Here is an 8,734-nt window from a genome sequence, read left to right on the forward strand (position 1 = left end):
GGCCGGCTCTGAATACTCTTGTCCCATACTAAATCTAACAATGTGACCTCTCCTATTAAAAGAACACTGCTATAAAACATGTTCGGTGTTATATGTCCTACCACTAGATGGCACCAGCCTTCAATTTCTGTAAATTCACAATTTGTACAATTGTCAACATACATATATTTAAAATAATGGGTCCAGGGCTTATTAAATTCTGTCCTTGGGCTCATAAAGTTTTCAGATGAGCTGCAAAGTACATATACACACATGGTGACTAGTTAATAACAGCTGGTTGATGGCTTCAGTACTATAAATAAATCTCAAGTAGCACGTTTTAGGCTCCGGGCCAATTGCCCAGCAAGTTTCTTAAAATGTAAATCTGGCTCTAAAGCAGTGTGTGAGAGAAATGTTACATGTTATGGATAGGTGTGAAAATTCTTCCTTTACAAAAAGGGTTGTAGCAGCGATGCATTAACTTTTGTTGCTACCCTAGGATAAAGTACCACCAGCCACCCCCTCCAGGCCCTGTACTTACTACCTTTTAAGGACTGGGCAGAGGCCCCCCATAATGTAAGTGGCCTGGATGGTGAGATCAAGGATATGCTTTAACAGCAGGGCTACAGGTAGCCTTATCCCCTAAGAGGTGACTGACTCCATGTCATGCAGCAGAGGGGCTGCTGCCCACCTGGACCTACCTAGTTGGCCTAGGCAAGAATATTCCACTGGGTTGTAAATACTAGGAGCAGTACGAACACTGTAAAGCAGGGGTTCTCAAACTGCGGCCCTCCAGCTGTTGCAGGACTACATCTCCCATAATGCTCCTTCAGCTAAGGGGCTGGCTGAGGAGTATGGGAGATGTAGTACTGCAGCAGCTGGAGGGCCGCAGTTTGAGAACCCCTGCTGTAAAGGGATTTAGGTAAGCTTGAGATGTGCAGCTATCGTAAAAAAAAAAAAAAGTTAAAACAGGCAGAATAGATTAAAACACTAATTGCAATGGAATGCTGGGATATGATGTCACTTCTCTTAGACCTTCAGAGACCACAAGTGTGAGGGAGATTGGGAGTCCCCTTGCCCCTTACTAAGGGCAAATGGCTATTAAATTCCCAAGGGCAGCCCGTACTGAGGCAGATATTGCAAAAGTTTCATGTAACATTGATTTAGGAGCACCAGTGTCCACAAACAAATGGCAACAGATTAATTGTAGTCTAGTTTACATTAGTAGTGATAAAACCTAAACTGACTTTTTTTTTTTTTTTTTTTTTTTTTTTTTTACAAACATGGCATGGTTCTACATTATATGTCTCTCTTGCTGATATGTTGCTCTGTTGCTCCATCTCATCTACAGTGACTTCAAAAATAAACAGGATGAGACAAATTTACTGGAAAATGTATGACACTTCTACATAGTAACATCGCAATATTCAGCCGCACTTTTCCTATAAGTATGTTTGTGAATAAGGGGTAAATGTAAGATATTTCACAACACAGATTCTCAGTGAAGCAAACAAAAGAATGAGCTCTACATTGACAAAATAAATAGTATATATATAAAATAATTTTTGGTGAAATTAATCTAGATCAATGGACAAGCATTACTGTTCTACTGAATGAGAATCTAATAAACATGGCAATAGTGGCTAGCTTTGGTGGACTATTCCAGGCTAAAAAATCTAGATTAGAGAAGGGGTGGTTCCGAAGACCACATTTGCCTGCTGTGTATCTGTGTTCAGAAATATGGTATGTAGCCTTTAAAGAGCCGCCAATCTCCAGAGTCCTCTGTTCTGAGCCATTTTCTCTCGCTGGTTCCAGATTTAGTCCATCATTTGGCCTCTTTTCCACTTGCCTTGAGGCTTCTACTTGGTGAAGTTAATTGGCTGCTTGCCTAGAGTGTGCACTATCCAGCCCCATCAGCTGATTTCATCCTATGCTAGTAGTTGGTAAATTCTGTCCAAGGATGGGGGTTACTGACAGTGTCTGGACAGCAAAATTGGAGAATCTTTCTGAGGCAGTGTCTCCCCTGCTGTCCTCTGTTACTGCATGCCATCCAAAAGTGCGGCAACCACGGAGTAAGCCGAAGCCGCGGTCTTTAGTAGCGGCGTCTAAGCCGCGGCCTAAAGTTTCAGCAAACCCCAGGGAGGACTTCCAGGTGTTGCCCAAGCATCAACACAATGCAGTACACCTGTAGAAGGGAGGTAACACCTGTAATCCCCCAATGAGGGCCACATACAAAACTAATGAACCAGGTGCTATGGATTTACCCCTGCCTGGTAACCAGTCCAGTAAGGAGCTTGTTCAGCACAGGGGAGGAGTAGATACCTGCAGCACTATAAAAACCCCTCCAACCGTGAACACTTTACTCCAGTGTTCCAGCACTTTGGTTCCTGTATGTCCGTGGACTTCAGCTTCCTGTTCGCCACTAGACCCTCTATTGGATTCTTCGTTACCTGACCTTTGGCTTCCCTATTAGACTACCCCGTTTGCCTGTTATTTGGCCCTTGCCTGGACTACTGTTTATTCTGGCCTATTGCTTGTTTACTGACACCACTTTGGACTATCCTCTGCTCTTACGCTCCCAGCCCAATCCTGACAGGCAGGTGTTGATGGTCTGGACCTTCCTTATGGTTGTTTTGGTTGTCCTCCAGGTTTCAGCTCCATACATGTTTGAGTTGAACAATCAAATCATTGTCGACAAAGCTTTCTGGAGCTCCAGATGTTCTGATGCAGTGTGCGGTGTATGGTCTGAGCACCGACAGGCTGGATATTTCCACTTAGGGGTGTACTCACTTTTGTTGTCAAGGTGTTAGACATTAATGGCTGTGTGTTGAGTTATTTTGAGGGGACAGCAAATATACACTGTTATACAGGCTGTACACTCACTACTTCACATTGTAGCAGAGTGTCATTTCTTCAGTGTTGTCACATAATAAAGAAAAGATATAATAAAATATTTACAAAAATGTGAGGGGTGTACTCACTTTTGTGATATACTGTACATAACTGTGTTTGTATGTTTGTGATTATGTGCGCGCGTGTATGAGATTGCGTGTGTATGTGCTACATGGGGGTGACACTATGAGGTACCAACCCTAGTGAAACTGAGGCCAACAGTAACAGAAGAAGAGAGTTTATTGAAACAAAAGGATATAAACTCCAGTCTTTCCACTGGAAAGTCTAAATAATTAAAGTCTGTAATTAAAGGTACGGACTTCGCTAGCATTGTCGCAAGTAAATTACTCAAGTAGCGAATAACATAACAATTTGAATTCCCAAAATCAAATACAATCCAGGAGTCATGTAGTTCATGTAAGGCTGCCTGGACTTGGTATTCATTTATACATTCCTTTGTCTGCCTAGTCTGAAATTGACATAAAAATTTTTACTTTCATATTCTTTTCTGTTTAACGTATGCATAAACAAGTCAGCCACAGACAAGACCGCTTAATTCACAGCCTCTGCTAACTCGAATACATCAGTCCTTCGTCGACGATTATGTTTTGCCAACCATTGTGTCGGCTGCCATCCAACGCGCCGCCAGCTGGTCGCACACCTATGACGCGCAATTTACGTCAACTGCAAGAACCACAACACCTTGTCAGCTGCGCAGCAGCTCCCGGGTGTCGGTATCTGGGTTGAGATCATGATGTCACCGCTGCTCGATTCGGGATCCTAAGCTGTTGCATCTTGCGGCCCCCACGGTGAAGGCAAAGGAGGGTACTGGAGATCTACTGGACCGGAACTTTTATCGAGAAACACCGGACTGAAGAAGCTCCATGCTGAGATTTCTGGGGGCCTGACCCTGATTGGATGTTCCCCTGGTAATGATGTATGTTGCATGTGACGTGTTTGTATCGTTATCCCTGCAGTCGGTACCTGTCAGCTGCTGCTGCTGTACCTGTCCCCGCCCACTTCCATGTCATCCTGACAGATAGGATTAAGCGATGACCTGCTGACCCCGCGTCTGTCTGCAGCACATCTCTCCCGTAAGCAGTGTCTCGCAGGCTTCTGTGGCAGTGGGCGGCTTGTGAAAATGGCAGTATGCTGTGAGGTGATGGCCGGTGCTCTCTGTGTGTATTCTCTCTGACGTTTTGTGCTGGCCCTGTTTTACTATTCTTGGAGTATTATATTTATAGTACATTATTATTATTGATTGTTTTATATGGCGCCATCATATTCTGCAGCCCTGTACAATGGGTGAACAGGACATAGCATGTCATATATAACATAATAATGTGACTTACAGGAACAACAGGTGAGGAGGGCCCTGGCGTACTACTGTATAGCACCAACATATACTGAGGCCTTTGTAGAATGTGTGCAAACATAGCAAACTGTGACAGGTTAGACATCCTGGAAAACTAAAGGGAAGTGGATTCCTGTGTTTGAGTGACCTTTGACCTGCATGTGAATGAGGAAGGTTTTTCTTTCTTTATCTCATTTTTTATCGGGACCAGGTATCCTTTTTTTTTTTTAACCGTCATGGTTATCTTCTCCCCACATATACGCCGTGCTTAGGAGCCCATACAGAAACTGGGCCGGAAAGAACTCTTTTGGGCTTATTAGCTAAAGGGAAAGTTGTGCTTTTCATTTTTTCCCCCTATTCGTTATGAAGCACCAACACAGTTGAGTTTCCCCTGCGAAGAGGGCTAAGCTCTCACTGTACAATGTATAATTCAAAGTGTAAGGGGACGGAGAAAATCTCTCTGTTTTAACTATACACCGTACAGGGCCAGCCAAGCTCCTCCTGAAGTTAGCTCTTTATAATGTACAGTGATGTAAAGTTGCTAAAACGCAGCTGTCCCATCCACTCGCCCTATCGTGAATAAAGTCCGGCTTCTCACAGCATTCAGGGAATTATTCCTTTCTGCCCATAGAGAGCCATAGTGCTGAAGAGAACACCGTGAATTTAATGAATTCGTATTTTGGCCCTCTGGCTTTGGCACCAAAGAGAGTCCTGTGACATGTTATTATTTATTAAATGTATTTTATCATTAACGTGGCACAGAATAAAGGGTTTGTGACCCATGCATGTAATATGAACTGCACCTTGTTGATGGCGTTTTGTGTGTCTGTTTCATTTTGCTTTGTTTGTGGCAAGCATTCTTTCTAAATCTAAAGGATTATCTCTAGTGATAGGATTAGCGTCAACGCTCAGTATTCAGGTGACATCATCCCTAGTGTTGTGAATAAGAAGAAGCTGTACTCCGATGACATCATCACAGAGCAGTCACACCTTGGACTTAAGAAAGATTAATGGTTATTTCATATATCGTCATATTAACGCTGCTCGGATTGCCTTAAAAGAGAAGCCGTTACCAGCCGTGACTATTCATTTATTAAAACTAGCTGTAGTGTATTTCACATCATGGAAGCTGATCTGCGGGGCAGGACTGGCATCACGATATGTGTTTCAGTTCCCAAAGCAGAAGACATACATGGGGAGTGAATCCAAGAACGGGAAGTTAAAGAGGCTGTCTGCACGCTTACACGAGGAAAGGTTCAATTCGGTTACTTTAATCTGTAAACACCATTACACGCGTGTAGTAGATGTTACTGCTCAGATCTCTGTATGAATAGCAGAGGAGGTGTGATGAAAACTTAAATATTTAAAGGGATTTAACAAAGTGCAGGAGGGGAGTTTATTTCAGAGAAGGAGAAATGTTTGAATGAGATGCCATCACTTAAACTAGAGGGCCAGATGTTTACATGTAATGTTTGGAGGCTTTATGTTACTGAAAGGGTCATAGATATGTGGAACAGCCTCCCATCAGAAGTGGTAGAGGTTAATACAATGTATGGTAGAGGCACACAGCTATTCTGAGTCTAAGGCAAGACCAAGGAGTGATTAAGGTCCGAGTCTTTACAGCGGGGGAAATGGGCAGACTAGATGGGCCGAGTGTTTCTTATCTGCTGTCAAATACTGAAGGTTCCGCTTTCTCTTGGGCTATTACGGCTCTGTTCATTTTCTTTCTTGTGTGTCATAGGGACATATGGCAGGTGCCGATTCTTGTTATTGATGTAGCGAGAGACCGTTTTATCCACTTGCACTTCTTATGTGTGGCTGCGGAGTGTCTTGGCAAAACAGTCAGGGGCAACTTTGTCATGGCCTGCTGGTCATTACTTTCATGTCCCAGGACTCCTAACAGGGATCAAAGCATTTCCAAACTAAAATCTTCTACATCATTCCGATACATTTATACCGATTCTGCTACATTTGGTTAAAAATGTAATCCTACTCCCAGAATGTTAAGGCCGCTGCTCTCAGACCATCAAATCTTTCGAAGTTAATGGCTAATCTACATTTGGCACCGAGATCTTGTAATCTACATTCTAAAGTTCTCTGTAGTTACAGATCCGAGTCCCATAAATAAATGCCTGTAGGCAGCGATGTTTAACATCGACTTTTATATGGCTCGTCCCAGTGACGTTGTTCACAGATATGTTTATTCATTCGTACTGCACTTGGGAATGTTTAAGGTTTTACTCAATCTAAATAGCTTGTATTTATGTTATGGGCCAGCGTTCGATAAAAATGATAACGCAAGTGAAAATCTAGTAGCCTGTGGTTCAGATTTTTAATTGCTTTGTAGTCTGTAGATCTAGTCGGCTCTGGGAATGATGGCCATCAATTCTGTGTTTTTTTTATTTTTTGGTGCTTTAATGCAGTTTGTTTCCATATTTAACCCATTGTACTTCTGGAGCAGTCTAAATGGCTTGGTTTCTAAAAAGCCTTCGCTGTGTCTCCAACCACACCTCAGAAAACCAAGTGTCTCTTCAGTGTTATAATAATGTAGCTTCTCGTCCCAAGATGCTTGACGTGAAAGATATTCCTTAATGCTTCCTGTGTATATAAGTTGTGGAAAAAGAAATCTGTATTCTCTCAATATTGTTAAGACGTTTACTATGTTTATTTCGAGAGGTAGCGAACAATGGGGAGTGTTAATAATATGAAGGCGCTGTCACCTACAGGGCTCTTACAAAGCCTCAAGTATACTCAAAGCATCTCCATCTTTAAAGGGACGCGCCACCATTCTGCAGAACCCTTCCATATGCATTTGCAGCTCTGGTCGTCCCCCAGATAGTTGCTGAAGATGGATCAGCAGGGCAGATGGAGGCGGGATCAGCAGGGCAGATGGAGGCGGGATCAGCAGGGCAGATGGAGGCGGGATCAGCAGGGCAGATGGAGGCGGGATCAGCAGGGCAGGTGCATGGGGAGGTACTTATGTTGCCGCCTGAGGAGGTGATTAGTTGGTATAAGCCTGACAAAAACCCTTGGAGAGTGTCTTAAGTATGCGTTCTTGAGAAATATGGAGTAATTGATTGAAAAAGGCGTAGGCTGGGGTAAAGTGTCTGTAATGCATATATATATGTTTACAGTGTTGACGTGCTGCCATTAATTCTCTGTTGATTATCATGACCAGACCTCGGCCTAAATGCTTCCATCAGCAAACCAGTAACTTTCAGAAATGTTTTAAATTTCTCTGTGGATCCTGATTTTTAGGCTACTTAAAGTACAAGAGAAGATATGTCCGCCGGCGGTAAGGGTAAAAGGCTGCGTATCCAGAAGCCATGTATATGGCTTCTCTATACAGTACTGAATAATAAATTGTTAGAGCCCGATTAATTAGTTGGAGATTGGTCCTCATGTTTGTGAGAGCGCCCTTCTCATATAGGCTTTGTCTTACACTTTCCAGCGTTTCTGGATCACGTTGTTTTTTGTTAATGCTTTTTTATAGGGTCTGAAAAGTAAACAGTGGTTTGGAAAGAGTTTTTGTGCAATAATAATATATATTAGTGTAGTGCAAAGACTGTATTAAATATTAGACGCTTTTTGATCCTTTAAGAAACCCAGTGTATCTTTCATTCCCCTTAGCGAGCTAGCGAGTATCTTTTGGGGCATGCATCCTCAATGTTTTCGTGACCTCACCGCATGCTGTCACTGGCAAAAATCATCATAATTCAATTGGAATAATGTTTGATCTCTACGGCTGTTTACATTGTGATAGCCCAATGCATAGGTCAAATCATTTCATCTGCCCTTAGATGTGTTATCTGCTTATCCGTGGAAGCCGGGTTAACTGCACATCCCTTAAGCAATCTTGGGGCTCACGTGTCGCCTAGAATGCCGGTTTATTATTGGGGCGATGTGAATCAGCTGCAGAGAAATGTGCTATTTATGTTGTGAACACTTACTGTTTTTAGACTACCTAACCAGCAAAAGCCCTATGTGACATTTTAATTGCTCAGCAGGGACTGAATTTCTGCTCTTATTATCTGTCAGAAGTGGTTTATTAATAGCTTATGTTTCTTATCTGTTGTCATGGGGAGGAATTATGGATAAGGATGTTCTCAATGTAAGTGCTGCCTGTTTGCGTGACCCTTTTCATATAGTGCTGTCCATTTGTCAATTTAAGTTTCTTTTTAGGACTTAATATAATTCACTGTGTTTTGCAGCTGAAGTATGGAATACTCTTTGCTAAAAAATCACATATACCATTGTCTTCAGTTTACTTTGTAGAAGGCCCTGTAACATCCCAAAACAATGGAGTTTATTCAATTAAGAGTGATTTGTTGATAAAACATGTCACATATCGCATGACCAAAATCTTTAGGAACATTTTCTTTGTTCAAAGGTTCGAGTCATTTTGTGACTTGCTTTATGAACAGATTCCTCTTAAGGCAAGTATTTCATTTGTCTCAACATTTTCAAAGAGTGCATGTTAAAGTATTTATAAAGTACTTTAAATTTGCT

The sequence above is a fragment of the Sceloporus occidentalis genome, unplaced genomic scaffold (assembly GCF_023333645.1).
Source record: "Sceloporus occidentalis isolate IW3139 unplaced genomic scaffold, rSceOcc1.0.p SCAF_164, whole genome shotgun sequence".
Lineage (NCBI taxonomy): Eukaryota > Metazoa > Chordata > Lepidosauria > Squamata > Phrynosomatidae > Sceloporus > Sceloporus occidentalis.